Here is a 17278-nt window from a genome sequence, read left to right on the forward strand (position 1 = left end):
GCCCGCGAGCGAGCCTGGGAGGCGTCAACCCGACCGCTTGCAGATGCGGCAGCGGGGGAGTGGTGGTTGTGGCTCCGTTGTTCCCTGCACCCGGTTGCCCCTGCATTCCATCTGGCTGCAACGGCTTTTCTGGTGCGGGGCCCATGGATAGGGGTCCTCCACATCTTGGCTGAATTCTGCTTTCTGCCTCCTGGGACCCGTGGCCCTTTGGCGCCCCACTCTGCAGCTCTGAGGGCACCCACGGCGGACAGCATTGGGGCCGCGGCCTATGGCGGGGCCTCCGCTCTGCCCTGAGTTTGACTCTGCACCCCTGCAAGTAATCACGGCAGAGAGGCGATCGGAGAGGGCGCGGCCCGGGCTCACACACGTTGAGGCGGTGCACTGGTCAGGCACCAGGCTCTCCTGAGGAGCACAGTGTCGGCCCTGTGTCACTTCTGGGACCCTTCTGTACTGTTCTGGTCCATCCCTGAGCACCTCTCTTTCCTGCCACCACACGGCTTTCTCGAAGTGCTCACCTCTTGGGGATTTGCCTCCAGCAGCTGAGGTGCGGGCCCGGTCTGGGGTCTGTGCGCCGCTGAACTAGTGCGCTGCCTTGCCTCGGGCTTTACACCGCAGGACCCCTCCTGGAGCCACTGCCTTTGCGGGTGTGTCACTCTCCTTCCGTTCTGGCCTTTTTCGCTTCCTTTCATCACTGCGGAGACCGGCTGTGGTGCAAGTCCCTGGGACCAATCACCTGTTGGGTCTGTGGGGTGTACACATACTGACATAGTCCCGTGGCTCTGTGGATGTGCAGTCTCCCTGGTTCAGTGACCCCCGCTCCAGCATAAGCGCCCCTTATATTGCTCACCGCCTGCGCCCCACAGGTCTCCATAGGGGCTTCATCATCGCTACACGCCTTGACTGGAACCCGGTCTCTGTCTCTCGCCTGGGCTCCCTTTCTGGCGCGCTGATTCCCTGGCAACTCCGGATTGCGCTCCTTGTCCTGTCTGCCACTGGACCACCACGAGCTTCCACAGGGATTCCATCCCCCTCCTGCGCTGGGCCACATACCTGTGCGATACTGGGCACCTGACCATCCAAACCCACATGCTGGAGACCTGGTCCGCCTGGGGGGTCCGGCGCCGAGCTGAACAGTGGTAATTTTCATCTGCTCCACTGACGCCCAGGGTCCGGCATGCTGCTCTGCCCTCTCTTCCAATCGCTGGCTCTTGGTCTTGCCCAGGCCTCTCTTCTTACCCACTTGATGGGACTGTTCCACTGCCATTGCCTCCGCTAAGTTGCCCAGAAGACAGTAACAGCATGGCGGAGGGTGGGCAGGGTGCGGATCGTGTCGAAAAATCCTCCGTCCCATCCTCTTCCCTCTTGCAGGAGATGAGAGCAGGCTTTAGGGCACTGGATAGCCGGTTTGATGCCCTGGAAGAAGAATATTGCTAACCTGGGTGCTAAATTCCAGGTGCACGACAGGTGCCTAGATGTGGCTGAGGAGCGCATCTCAGACATAGAGAACGGTACCGCACAGTCCTTCAAGAGGTTGGAGCGATTTGAGCGCATCCTCAAGGATGTGGCGATCAAGAACAAGGATCTCGAAGTGCACAGTCGGCGCAACAACATCTGTATCCTGGAAGTTCCGGAGTCCACCGCCAGGGGCCGTCTCAACCTCTTTGTTGAGACACTGCTGACAGACATATTTGGGAAAGACTCCTTTACTCCTGGATTCATAGTGGAGCGCGCTCACCGCACCTTGGGGCCCGTCCTAACCCGGGTTGCCCATCATGACCTATTATCGCCCGCATCATGAACTTTCGGGACCGCGATACTGCACTGCGCCTTGCCTGAGAACGCGGTGACAAGACCTGGCAAGGCTCCAAGCTATCCCTTTACTCGGACTTTACCATCATGGTGCAGGAGGCCCGGCACAAATACAATGGGGTCAAGGCCACCCTCAGGAACTTGGGTCTGAAATATGGCATGTTATACCCCGCCAGACTGAGAATTGATGTTAATGGTAGACCTCACATCTTTGATAATCCCGCCGAAGTGCAGGAATTCTGCCGTTCATACAAGCAGACCAACACTCAGACGGGTGCAGTGGGTGGTGGGCCCTCCCCTCCACACAATGGCTCCAATGCAAGCATGGAACTTTTCTCTGGTTCCGGGACTGGCTGATACAAACGCTCTGTCTCCTCATCTTCTAGCAGGACTAACTTGGGATAATGTCATTCACCATATTGAAATGTTGCAAATAGCTGGTTGTCACCCCCGTGGTGTACACCTTGGGTTTGTTTTGGTTACACGGATGTACCGTTTCAGGGTTTTCTCGTTCCACTGTAAAGTCAATTGGTACTTAACGTATTGTTGCCTGTCATGGGTTTGACTTGCTTTTCTGGTAGTAAGGGTGGGTGACGGATGGGGGGGGGGGGGGGGGGATAATTGCTATTGTATTTCCATTTCTGTTTGGTATACTGTCATGGTTCTCATTCAATCGTAGGAGCTTGCATCTGCCCCTATGCAACTACTAGCGGATGGCTCAGCTGGGTAATGTTGAGGGTCCCTCCGGCCTGTCCCTGATGTCCTGGAACGTCAGGGGTCTCAACGATGATCGTAAAAGACGGCATGTTGTCCATTATTTTCTTCGACACAACGTGGACATTGCCTTCCTGCAGGAAATGCATTTACCTAAGTCAGGCACTGATCATTTCACTTCTGGCGGGGCGCGCACAGGTACTTTGTCAACTACAGTAACTATGCCAGGGGCACAGCTATCCTCATTCACAAACCGAGTCCCCTTCCACCCTCGCTCAGTTGTAACGGACACTGAAGTTAGATACCTGATTGTCACGGGGTCTCTAATGGGTCACAGCTCAGCTCTGGTGTGCATATACGCCCCAAACACCGACTCCCCTGAATTTTTTTTATTCCTTACACACACAGCTTTCAAAGATAGATCCCATTCTCTTTTTAGTGGGGGGGGGACTTCAACTTGCTCCTGAATCCCGCATTGGACAGTACTGCTATCTCCCCTGGCACTAAACCACGTCCGTGCCGAGCTCTCCTTGAACTCTGCGAGCTCTTCTCTCTCTTAGATATTGGGCGCAGGCGCAACCCATCCCACACCGACTATACGCATTACGCTGGCCAACACAACACCTGGACTAGAATAGACTATTGGCTCGTTTCCCCTGGCATCTCCATCTAGGTCCATTCCCTGGTGACTCTACCGAGGACTTATTCGGACCACTGCCCGGTTAAGCTTCTTCTTAGGGTTCCCCGACCTGAAGGATACGAAAGGCAATGGCGCATCCCAAGTCGCGCCCTCAATGACGACCTTTTCCATGCAGAAGTGTGCGAAGCTATTAAAGAATACTTCACTATCAATACGGGCTCAGTCGACACTTGGGCAGTTCTCTGGGAGGGCTTCAAGGCATTCATCAGAGGTGTATGCATCACCAAACATGCTGGGGTGCTCAGAGATCTCCGTACTACGTTTTCACGCTTAGAGCACGACCTGGCAGATCTGGACAACACTTTAACACACACTCCTGACACAGACATGGTTGGTAAACGTTTGGCCCTTCTTACCGAGTACAGGGACACGCGGATCGCAAGATACTTTATCTAGGCAAATATCAGACCAACAGGTGATACGGTGAAGGAGAGCGTCAAGGCCGAATATCGGCTCAGATGCTTACAGCAGGGCCTATATCACTGAGCTCCGATCTTCCACAGACCAGATGCTCTCCGACACCCTGGGAACTTGTGATGAATTTCTTAACTGTTTTACTTCTCTTTACACCTCCAGGGTGGGGCGTGACCCCTCAGCCCTGGAAACTTATTTATCGGAGATTGCACTAGTTTACTTGGAAAAACACATGCCGGACTTCTTAGTGGAGTCAATCTCAGAGGCCGATGTCCTTGGTGCCATCGATACTCTACGATGCTCTTCTGCCCCTGGGCTGGACGGCTTTACAAGGGAGTTTTATAAGGCGTATAAAGATCTTTTGGTGCCGCAACTTACTGAAGTGTACGCAGAAGCCCTCCAGAAACAAATTCTTCCCCCCACTCTTCGTGAAGCAGCTGTCATACTTCTCCCTAAGCCAGGCAAATACCCGTCATTATGTGGGTCATATAGGCCTCTGTCCCTTCTGAATATGGATTATAGAATTTTAGCTAAGATAATCGCCAACCGCCTGTTCCAACTGATGGAATTTATCATCTCGCCGGCCCAGTCCGGCTTTATCCCTCATAGATCAAACTCGCTGAATCTCAGGACGCTTTTCTCGGTCCTCCACAGGATTAACCCCGAGGTCCTTGCCGCCGCAATCCCTACTGGACACCGAGAAGGCCTTTGATTTGTTAAAGTGGCCTTTCTTCATTTCGGTTATGCGCTGTATGGGAATCCCTGTAGGATTCATTGCCACCACTGCACTATTATATTGCCGCCCCACGGCGAGACTTCACCTGAACGGCACGCTCTCCCGTCCCTTCTCTCGCTCACGCCACACCCGGCAGGATTGTCTTCTGTCCCCTTTGTTGTTCATCCTAGCTATGGACCCCTTAATCCAACATTTTCAGGAAAGACATCTTCAGAGAGGCCTACAGTTTAACACTGGCCCTCTCCTGGTCTCGCTCTATGCAGACGACACCATCCTTTATGTCAGAGAGCCCCAGGTGAACTTGGAGCCACTCATTAGTGAGATCATCCGTTTCGGTCAACACTCCGGCCTGGGAATCATTTTCCGTTAACATCCAATACGACTTCTTGGGACTGTGAATTCCCCCCTCGAATGGTGTTCTGACTCAGTCAAGTATTTGGGCATACACATCCATCTGGAGACTGCTCAGATCCTCCGCCTTAATTACGGGAGGGCAATCAGCGCCCTCAAGTGGAAAATGGCTGCGGTTTCCATTGTCTATTGCCGGCAGGGTGGCAATCATTTAGCGACTGGTCCTTCCGTTAATCGTTGGACGGAACCGTCCGAGTGTTTGATTGGCGTGTACACGGATAAATCGGAATCCAAGGTGACGCCCTGGTTGATACCTACTTTGAATACTGGTGGCGATCGGAGCACTCTCCCTTCCCCTTCTTTTCGGTCCTTGGGTGAGTACTTAGATACATTTTTTTACTGGCGCTGAGGTTTTTTAGAGTACTGTGTTGACACAGTGGGAACTGGTAGTACTTGCTCGGTCTATGTTGTGTATGTTTGTAGCTACTTATTGGGCTTAGTCTTTAACCAGCAACGGCGCGCGTTATTAGTTTTTAGGATAATTGCCTATCTGTAGCCTGTTATTGGACTCGTGCGCCACACTATATCTGATATCATCTGTTATCACTGGATTATGTTACTTATAGACTGCCAATGTAGCTAATGGTTGACGCTTCGTATCAGCGGTACACATGCCTTAGATTTCTTGGTTCTAATGAATCTTCGTTTTATATAGATTGACAGTGCTTTTAGTAGTTGCCTGACCTAAATGTTTGGTCTTGCTCTTTTTTAGATACATTGACCTACCCCTTTCATCTGATTTTGTGATCGGGATTGAGAAAGTGTTTAAAGGTAACATTTTAATATGAGCAATCTATCTGTCAAATGATGTACAGAGTGGTCTATGCTTTTTGAGAATACTGCTTCTTAATAGATATCGTTCTAGCAAAAAAGACTTTCATTTTGACTCGTTTTACTTCATTTCCGTCTTATCGTTACTTCCCATATATAGGGGGTACCATGTCATAATGGGAAAGGGGGCGTTTTCAAGCAATGTCACTTAGGGATACTGTGGCATCTCTTATGGACTATTTTCAGTTCGGTGTTGAGTAGGACATTAGTTGATGTTGTCTCTTATCCTCTCCCCCTTTCAGATATATATTTACTGTACACAGACGATCAAAACTGTATGGACCCACTTAAAACACATTATAGATGTGGTGGATTAATGAACATATTTTTGGGATGTGATTATTGTTATGGTGAGTAGACGTTTGTAGATTTTTCTTGGTATGTGACTGGATCTCTTCTGTTATATACCTTCTTTATGACACACCAGACTTATCTGGATTTCCTTTTTCTTAAATTCAACATTCTGGGAACCCAATTTCAGGTGTAGTAGGGAGTCGTTTTTCCTTCTCTTAAGAGGTGATCCTCTGTTGTGAGCGTTTCTTTCTTGGTCATGGGTGTGGCCTAGCACCTTTATTTTCTGGCTTTTCACTGGGTGGATTTCTTTTGGCTTTCTTTAATGTATGGCCTTTGTTCTTTCTATCTGAATCACACCGTACTTATGGTTTATTTTTATTTCTAATTTAATTTCTGTGAAGAAATGTAACCAGAAGTGGCTAAGTTTCTGAATAGAATTATTTTTATTGTTATTGTTGTAGCCCTGAGGAAGTCGCCGGGCAACTTACCCGAGACGAAACACGTGTTGGCTACTGTTCTTATCTTGGTGCTGTTAATGCGAACAAAGAAGACTAAGGAAAATAAAGAAGAAAACACTTATCTTTGATTCACTGGACTCTGAATTATTCTTGTCACTCTCATTGAGATTTACTGCTTAAGTGGCTTAACTGCCTTGTTCTTGCTCGGGAACGTCTATTTTGTTCTTCAATCATTTAGATGGTTGTGCTCCCTAAATTTTTTTATCTTTTCAGCAATATTCCCATACCCCTCCCGAACAGTTTCTTTTCAATGTTACGGTCTCACCTTATCAGATTGGTCTGGAGGGGGCAAACAGGCCTGCGTGCGCTCGCAGCTGCTCACCCTACCATATGAGAGGGGAAGGTTCGGCGTTACGGATTTCCACTTGTACTATTTGGTAGCCCAATGCAGCTACGCCTTTGCATGGTTCCACCCTAACACCAGGATTCCCTTCCTTCGCCCCGAGGCTGATTTCGTCCTTCCCGAGCAGTTATCCACTGTGTTACCTAAGGGTATACCCAGAGACCCTAACGATATTCAGACTGTCTCCACCACCAGCTGGGCCTGGGATAAGCTGCGATGCGTCACCAGCACCTCCACACTGTATTCCTCAGCTCTCCCGGTCCCCAACGCCCGTTGGTTGCCAATCACCGGTGAAAATCTGGTGAAGCGCACTTTGGCCAAATTCAACATCTCTAAACTGGGTAAATTATACCCGAATGGCCACATCTTCTCAGCGACAGAGGATGTCCACTTCCACGACGCCACATTTATGGACAGTTTTGTTCTAGGCCGGATTTGTTCGGCGCTTCGTGCCACTCTACCTGGTTTCCCGATTGAACCGGACTCGTTCACACTGTTCTCGCTCATCACTGAGGTTCATCTCATATCTAAATTATATAAGACATGCGCTGCGATGATCCCGATCAACGACGACAAGATCCGCAAACTTTGGGAGGAAGATTTAGGCAGCCCCATCACTGATGACCAGTGGGTTAACAAAGGAAGTGTCTCTCAACAGCAGGCATAAACTACTACACTTTAAGTTCCTACACCGGATATATATCACCCCCGCCAAGTCCCACAGACTGGACCCTTCCAGACCCTATACTTGGCCTAAATGCGATGCCCCTCATGCTGATTTTGCACACCTCACTTGGACCTGCCCAAAACTACAGTCATAATGGGAGGGGGTGAATAGTACACTAGGCGACATGACCGAACTGTCCCTCGTCCCCACACCTGAAGTGGAGCTACTGGGGTATGTGGTTAATTTTCCTAAACAAATCCGGAGGTTTGCATCTCTCAGCCTGTTGCTAGCCAAGAGGGAAATAGCTATTCACTGGGGCTGTCGGTCAACTCCCACTTTACAGGGCTGGCTGAACAGTCTGGCCTATTGCAACATCAACAGCTAAATATATTCAAGTGCGTTGCCTGGCTCTTCCCGTCCCAAGGACATCTGGGGTCCATACAGGACCTATGTAGAGAAAGTTAAACGGGCCACTGACTCCCAACTGGAATGGGGCATTTTCCGACCGATTGATCTCCTTTGCTTCAGGACACCTCAAAGTTGTCTTTTTTTTATGTTACTTGATTCTAGGCGGCTGGGAATGGGCTAGCACGGGGTCCTGCTGCGGGGGGGGGGGGGGGGGTCAGAGATTGCTCTCGATGTGGCTGGATGGGCCCTCGGGACTGCATTTCTTTTATGCCTTGCTAGTATGTTTGCATTGATAGTCACTACCCATGTTGGTCATTGCAATAACATTTGATGCTCCACGTCATCTTTCACAATTGTAATTCAATGACAGGTACCACTCATGACTATATCTCTTGATGTACTAAAATGGTCAATAAAGTTATTTTAAAAAAAAACTTTGAGTCTTCCATAAAGGCTAAAAAAAAAGAGTCCAGAAAAACTTGATGGCCATTTGATGTATAGGAAATGGGGACTTTATCGTACGAACTATATTGTTTGCGTACAGTAAAATTGGTATAGACTGGGTTCCCATTCAAGGCATATCCTTTCTCTTACATAACAAGTGGTTTTAATCTCATTTATAGAATGTAAGAATATGAAAGGGGCCAAGATACACCTGTCTCACACCCGCATGGTTCTAATTTGGGAGGTACATTCATCTAGTAAGCCATAGTGGTCTTTAACTGACCTATCATGATGCAGGCGTCTTATTAAGGTGAGCAATTCCCTATCCACTGCATCTGTTCCATTAAGACCCAGAGTTTTGAAAGGTTTACTAAGCCAAAGGAGCTAGAGAGAGCCATAAAAGCTAGATGTAAAGCACTCTCCTTGGCCATGACATATTTCCCTCAGTCCCTAATTCATAGGACTAGGACAAGCAGGCTAAAATAGAATCCATGTCCTCCCCTTATACTTTCTCAGTAAAGTCTACCTTGTCCCATTTTATTCTTATCTCTTTATTCTTAGTATACTTTATCCCATACATTCTTTTTTCTATTCCCCTTGATTTTGTGTTCCATACAACAGTGAGGGGGTTGCATTCACTACAACATTTACTCACAATTTCAAAGTCCAGAAGTAATGGAGAAAAATCAGCAGACATCATAATAAAATCAACAGTACTTTCTTTAGGGTTTCCAATAAAAATGGGGCAAAGTTACATAGTCTTTGATTTATGTCACTAATGCAGACTAAATAATATTTCAGGATAAGTCTATTTAAAGGTTCGCCATAAACAGCATGTTTAAAGTGAGTCACATTTTCATTCTTCATATCATCAAGATCACAACTTGACTGACAATAGTATTCATGCATTGGGATATTAAAATCCCCTACCATTATTAACAACACAATATGATTGTTTCCCAAATAAAAACTTCCCAAAACACTATCAAACTGGTCTATCACATTGCTGATAGTACGATTACAAATACTGTAATAAAAATGAATCAGCAATATAGCAGGTTCTTCAGGAAAAGATAGTAGTGTGGCCAAGAAATGAGGGGAGGACCGGACTTCTGATACTCTCAGAGTGGGAATTTGAACAGAGATAAACGTGGTCAAGCATCCCTTGGCATTACCTGTGGCTACCAATAAGGCTTGGTGAGCAAAATCATAAAAACCATCAATGTGAAACATTGTTTTCATCCAAGTTTCTTGGCAACATACAATGTCAAAGTCAATTACATACAACAAACAATCTGGATATACAATCTTAGTTCAAGCTCTCGCAATGTTCCATGTAATGAGGCTTAAACCCATACTAAATGTGAATGGTTTTTAGGTCTCGCCTACGCAGCGCGCATGCGCTGCATAAGAGGACCTTTAGCCGTTGCTCTGCTCTTTTTGGAAGCACATACTCGTGCTTGTAGCAGCATCCACCTTGTGGGAGCGAGCAGGGGTGTGCCACAAGTACAAGTGCAGTGCTTGAAAAGGGAAGACTGCGCGCGTATGCACACACCACTCCCAAGCTCACTTCTTCCTCCCATTGTCATATGACTCTTCCTTTCTCTGCCCCTTTCCCTCCACCACCCCTTTAGGGGGAGGGTTCCTCAACCTTTACGTTATAACAGCATGCCCTTGCAATTCTTTTATTCCTCCGAATGGCAGGGTCCTGCCCCTTTAACATTCCTCTTGCTCCACTTTGCCTTTAACTCTGCTCGGGGTTCCTCAACCTTTACGTTATAACAGCGTGCCCTTGCGATTCTTTTACTCCTCCGAATGGCCGGGTCCTGACCCTTCAACAGTCCTCTTGCTCCGCTTTGCCTTTAACTCTGCTCAGTGCCCCCTTTCATTTCCTCCATGGCCATAGCCGGAAAACACCAACGGGTGTGTTCTGATCAGGGTCTGCTGCAACAGAGGTGCTCTGCTCACTGAAAACCACGCTCACAGGCCCCACTCTAGTGCACGGGCCTCTAGTGCTCTTTCCCCCCTTGTCTACTCCTCTACGGGAGACTGATAAAGGAGATCAAATGCGGAAAGGTTGGGGTTCAGAGACCCCTCACCCCCAATAAATCAAAGGCCTGCAATCAATTCTTAGGAGACATGGTAAGCTACTGCAGTCATAAGGTTTCTTCGAAAATGTAATTTCCCCTGAACGTCCTCTGGCTGAGATCGGTGAAGTTTAGAGTCCCTCTAGAAAGAAAATAGCCCCTGCATTGCGAGCATCCTCGCTGCTTCACCTCCTGGGTTTTAGGTGTTGTGCTCAAATATAGGGTTATTTATCTTTAATGACAGCACAGTGATAATTCACAAAAGTTGTTGCTAAGCGAGTAAAATTAAAGTCGTACTGTTTTTGACAGCCGTTGCACAAGTTGCACTTTTATTTTGGTGAGGGGTTACTGAATAAAATACCACCTTCCGTCTAATACCTAAAGGGTGGGTGTTAGCGATAACGCTGCGGTGTGAAAAACATATTTGCTTCACTTAATGGATTGGATGTTATCAGTTTGAAAAGTGAATGGCTAAGTACATGGCTAAGTTGTCGCCGCCAGTGTTCGCACTTTGGGACCTGCCCATCTGAAATGTGCCGTGGAGCAGGTGTCTCACTCTTAGCTGTCTTGATGACTAGATGCTCAGAAATCACCACTCACAACGGGAATGGTTGGACGTATTGTAGGAGGTTGAAGGATAAACCAAAGGAGTGAAGCAATTCTCGTTTGCCAGTTGTACCCAACATACTAGGGTGGAAAAGGAGTTGGTGTGGCACGGCAGGGTCCTGATTCTCATGCTGCAGTGTTCTTGCAGAAGGAATGCACGCTACCGGCTTCCACCCCACCTATTGCATCCCCTCCCTTTCCCCAAACTCTCTACTCATTTCCACCCCCTTCTTGCCTTGTACTCCCTAATACCCATTCTCCTTCCTTCAGGCTCCCTGCCATTCAGGACAAAAAAACACACACATCGCCTTTATCATTTCAGTAGCCAAATTTTGGATGTCAAACTACAAAAGTCACAGAACAACCCATGTACCTTTCTCCTCTTTTGCACTTCGCTCTCAGGTTTTCCAGGCCCAACATGTATAGCTCATCCATTCCGCGATTTATCTTTGAACGCTGAGACTTGTATTCCCGATTTTTAAATGGGATAAACGGGCAACACATCCCAGAATGCAAAGTAAAACCCTCGAGTGGATGAGCTACTCACGCATAGATCTGAGATACATAAGATCTCTGGTTACAATCCAATATAAGTGCTGCACACAAGGAAAAACAAAAAATTATCATAAGCTAGTAGAGAAAAGAACATGTCACTGAACAATGAAAACACCACAAAAACATACAAAGGACACAGTAGTCTGCCATCTACAGGTGTCTAGCGGTTCTTTGAGTGTAAGTGCTACACAGGGTGCACAATCGTATGGCATTCCCTTTCTGCTCGGGATGAGCCAATGCTGAAATTCCAAGAAGGAAACTACTGCCAATCATGAGTCACTGACTACTAACTCCTTCACTGAGAAGAGCAGCCCTGCGATCTTGCCTACCATCCCACCCCAGGAGATGCCAAATATTTCCACATTAGCGTGCAGGCACTACTGCCATGTGTGTACATCAGATTGGCCCACGCTGTCTATTGAGGCTGTGCACGATATGTTCTCCAGGGTAGTGGGCTACTGTGCTGCATACATGTATGGACTCGGCTGCAAACCAGTGAGGACTTAGGAGGCTACCTCTGTAGGGAACTGACAGCCTGGATTAGCCTGAGAACCTTCATCTACTGACACTAAAACTACCCCTCGAGCATCTTTTCCCCTCACTATACCACACTAGTACCAACAGGGCAAGCAGCGTCTTTGGTTGTTGACTGTTTTAGACAGTTGTTTTCTTTCTGCAGACTGCATACTTTTTAAGTTGACCCATGTCTGATGCTCTGCTTCTTCCAGTTCTGTTATTTGCAGCCAATAAGAGCAGGCCTCCTCTGTTCACTTACTCATTTTGGTATTCACAGAAGGCACTTACTCATCAATGAGTAAGTGCCTTCTGTGAATACCAAAATGAGTAAGTTACTCAAAATGAGTAAGTTACTCATTTTGGTGTTCACAGAAGGCACTTGCTCATCAATGAGTAAGTGCCTTCTGTGAATACCAAAATGAGTAAGAACCTTCTGTGAATACCAAAATGATAATAAGTTTAGGATTTTGTCTTAAGTTAGTTTTCTGAATCGGGCCCCATGTTTCTTACACAGCCCTGTGCAAAAAAATGAAACCTTTACATAGCAGTGAGCCACACAAACTACTATTTGGAGGACTTCAACTAGAAAAAAAACATAACTTTTTATAACAGTAGCAATGATTGCCTTTCATTCAATTTGGCCTTCATATGCATATGTAGTTCAATCCTACTAAAAGTAACAAGGGAGCCCAAAGAATAAGCTAGACTGTATATGTAAAGTTTCAGATTTACTACATGAACAACCGAAAGACCCATTTATGGTCACATACTAATGGAAATCTATAAACAAATACATAAAAAATACAATACATCTTCATCTACTTAAGTTTTTTTGCATGCTCTCTACTCACAAAATAAAACTGTGCCCAACAAGCCAAACATAAACCATCTTCCTAATGTACTTCGGTGCAACAAAATGGAAAAGTGACCTAACCGTGAGCCTCACAAACTACTACATGGAGGACATGATAATTAGCCATTAGGAAAAAACAATCTTAATTTTTATAACAACAATGATTGGCTTTCATTAACTTTAGGCTTCATATGTTGTACAATCCTACTAAAAGTAGCAAGGAAGCCCAAAAAATAAACTATACTGCATATGTAAAGTTTCAGAATTACTGCATAAACAACTAAGACACATTGATGGTCACATGATTATGTAAACCAATAAACAAATATATGACAAATACAATAGATAAAAAGAAAGGAATCACATTAAATCTGATTGCCACTCTGTAATTAGTTAGTACTCCCAAAGATAGGAATTCCTTGAATATTAGCTCCCTAATAAGTTTCCACCAGTTTGATAAATCATTACAAAACCTTCCAAACCAGACCTATAGCATTTTCTACATTTTGAGATGATGTAATTCTTTGTGGGGAATCTTTAAGGGGTGGCAAAGATAAAAGGGGGTCCCAAAAGGGGTGCAAAGATAAAAGGGGGTCCCAAAACGCGTCTTTCCACCAATGCATTTTCCATATACTATTGTATTTGATGTAGCGCAAAAAAGGCTACATGGATTTACATGAAATTTGTCAGGATTATACATTATGATGCAGAGATGATGCTTTTTGTGAACTGCAGATAACTAGGGAAGTATTTTCTAAGGTATAAGGCCTTTAAAATTAGTAATATCGGTCACCACTGTACTTTCGCAAAATCTTGTGAGACTACCGCGGTACATGCCAGTAAACTTATTTAGAAATATATAAATAAATATCCCTACCTATTACCACTTTAACAAAGTGGTAAAAGGAGGGACCTACTCCTTACTTATATCTAAGGCCCTAACACTGAACACAGCCAGAGTGCAGTAAAAACAACATGACTGTCTTTTCAGTCTCTAGAATCAGCCATTACCCGATTATATACTGCCTTGTCATCGCCATGTGCCACGGTGTACTGCAAAGTAATCACGGTATACCACAGCCCAAAATATAACTAAGGCCTAGCTGTATTACTGGATTGCGGTACCCTTTCATCACTCACAATGTCTTAATTGTCTTTATTCATGATATTGCACAAGGATCACATTACATATACATGGTACAGTGTGTCGTTGATAGACCATTATTAACAAGTTGTTGCTAGGCAATCCATTAATCTGTCCGCATAACCCACTCATCAGTACCATCATTAAGCACATTATGGCAATTTACCGTATTAAATAACCCTTCCTTTTACACAGCGGATCCGTGTGTGCAGCAATAGTCTTCAGAGTAATTAACATGAACAGTGTAAAAACCAAATAACAAAAAGGAAACCAACCGAACAGGAAAACCTTTGGTGGATGCAAAACTTGAATCAGATTTACAAAGGAATGCAAGGCCACCAAGCATGGCCCTGTGTTGATTGGCAATTTTAGTGAACCGCAAGGCAGTGCAATTCGCTGTTTTTCCGTTACTCTGCACACCATAATGTACATTACTGCTACATTGCACATACATCCGTATGCCACGCCACTGTAGCCACTCCACTATATGCTATTCCACACTATGCCATTCAACTCTACACCTCTCCACTGTATGAGACTTCACTCAACATCATTCCACTCTATGCTATTACATTGTATGCAACGTCACTGTATGTCTCTCCAATGTACGTCACTCTACTGGATGCTACTCCACTGCACGCTATTCCACTCTGCGCCATTTTACTGTATGCCACTCCACTTTATTCTATGCCTCTCTATACCACTCAACTCTACAATACTCCACTGTACGCTATTCCACTGTGTGCCACTCCACTGTACTCTACGCCACTCAAGTGTATGACACTCTATTCTAAGCCACTTCATTCTACGCTATTCGATTGCACCCCACTCCAATGTACGCCACTCCACCTTATGCTATTACACTATACCCAACACCACTGTACGCCACTCCAGTCTACACCACTCCATTATACATCACTCCACTGTACACTACTCCACTATAACACTCTACACAACTCCACTCTATACCAGTTCACTCTATGCTATTACACTGTATGCAACGCCACTCTATGCCTCTTTTGTGTACGCCACTCCATTGTATGGCACTCTGCTATACGCTACTCCTGTATATGCTATTCCACTATGTGCAATTCCACTGTACGCTACTCCACTCTACTCCACTTCAGTGTATGGCACTCCACTCTATGCCACTTCATTTTACGCTATTTGATTGAACCCCACTCCAATGCAAGCCACTCCACTGTATGTTATTACACTTTACCCCACTCCAGTCTACATGACTCCATCATATGCCACTCCACTGTACGCTACTCCCCTATACAGTATTACACTCTTTGTCACTCCACTGTACAACACTCTGCTCTACGCCACTCCATTCTAGCCTACTACACTGCACACAACTCCACTCTACACCAGTCCACTCTATGCTATTACACTGTAAGGAACTCCACTCCTCACCTCTTCAGTGTACGCCACTCCACTATAGGCTAATCAAGTATATGCTATTCCACTCTACACCATTCCACTGTGTGCCACGTCACTCTTTGTTATTCTACTGTATGCCACACCACTGTATGCTACTCCACTCTGCCACTACTCCAGTGTATACCACTCCACTCCACCTCACTCCATTCTACGCTATTCCATTGGACGCCACTCCACTGTATGCCACATCACTGTATGCAATTGCACTCTACCCTATTCCAGTGTATGCCACTCCAGTTTACACCACTTCACTGCATGCCACAGCCTGTACGCTACTCCACTATACGCTATTATACTTTATGCCACTCCACTGTACGTTACTACACTATGCACTATTACACTCTACACCACTCAACTGTACGTCACTCCAGTCTACGCTACTCCACTCTATGCTAGACCACTTTATGCCTCTCCTCTGTAAGCTACTCCACTCTAAGCCACTCCAGTGTACTGTCCTCCACTCTATATAACTCCACTCTACAACACTCTGTCACTCTACTAGGCTATGTCTATGTAGATTACTTGTAAAGCGCTACTGTTACTCCAAGGAGTGTCCTGGCACTACTGCAGAAAGAGTGATCAGCAGGGAAAAAGGAGGGAAGAGCTTAGGGACTGAAAAAGAGCCAGGTCTTAGGTTGTTTTGAAACACAGGTGTAGCCTTGATGCATCTGAGTGTCAATGGAAGTTTGCTCCAGAGAGGAGGGCCCAGGAAGGAGAGAGTTCTGCCCCCTGACCTTGCCTTTCTGACCCACGGAACTTTGGCTAGACAGAGATTTACAGAATGAAGGTTTCTCTGGAGGTATAGAACTTAATTCTATCTTGTAGATAGCCTGGGCCAGTTCCATGGAGGGCTTTCTGGGTATGAGTAGTGTCTTAAAAATGATCCTCTTCACCAGGAGCCAGTGAAGACATGCAGTATGAGAGTTATGGGGGAGCACAAAAATTGTTCGAGCCGCTGCATTCTGGACCAACTGCAGCCACTCAATCAGATACTTGGGCAGGCCTGTGTAGAGTCCATTCCCATTGTCAAGCTATGATGCTATCAAGGCTTGAATCACTTGCTGTCTAGCCGTAAATGACAGGAGATACAGGAACTTCCGCAGCAAGCAAAGTAGGGCAAAACAAGTACCCACCACCGAAGTAACTTGGGTGCGAAATTGCAGTTGTCCATCAAATTTGAAGCCCAAGGTTTTCACCCCCAGCGGGGGCATCTGTTTGCCAAAAGGACTGCCACGATAACTCACCATCTAGCATTACATTTAAGTTGATTCAGGAACAGCCATCTAAACACCACCGTGAGGCAGTTGCGGATTTTGTACCCTGGGAATGCCTTGCTATTCTTCCAGGAGAAAAGCAGTTGGATGTCATACACATATGACACAATTTTAGCTCCTAACAATTCTGCCATGGTAGCCAAGGGGGTGAGATAAACATTGAATAGAGTCAGACTCAGGGCTAAGCCTTGTGTCACTCCTACCCTTCGTTTGCAGAAATTGGCAGAAAAAAGGTCGCACCACACCTCTTGTCCTCTCTCCTCCAAAAAAGATGTGAGACACTTCCAGGCCTGCCTCCTAATTCCCACTGAGTGGAGACAGGCTAAAAGGATGTGGTGAGAGATCATATTGAATGCAGCCAATAGGTCTAACAGAACCAGCAGCGCCCCATAACCACTTTCGGGCTGAGCAGGATGAATTGACTAGCTCCAACAGAGCTGTCTCAGGCCTGTAGTTAGGGTGAAATCAAGATTGACTAGCACGTAGCAGGTTATTGCTTTCTAGGTTA

General features: G+C 46.2%; 1 protein-coding gene across 2 annotated transcripts in view; it reads right to left on the reverse strand.

Moving 5' to 3' along the window:
* Positions 1 to 17278, reverse strand: part of SH2D4A (SH2 domain containing 4A) — a 661947-nt gene that overhangs the window by 479083 nt on the left and 165586 nt on the right. The window lies entirely within an intron of this gene.

The sequence above is a fragment of the Triturus cristatus genome, chromosome 2_2 (assembly GCF_964204655.1).
Source record: "Triturus cristatus chromosome 2_2, aTriCri1.1, whole genome shotgun sequence".
Taxonomy (NCBI): Eukaryota; Metazoa; Chordata; class Amphibia; order Caudata; family Salamandridae; genus Triturus; species Triturus cristatus.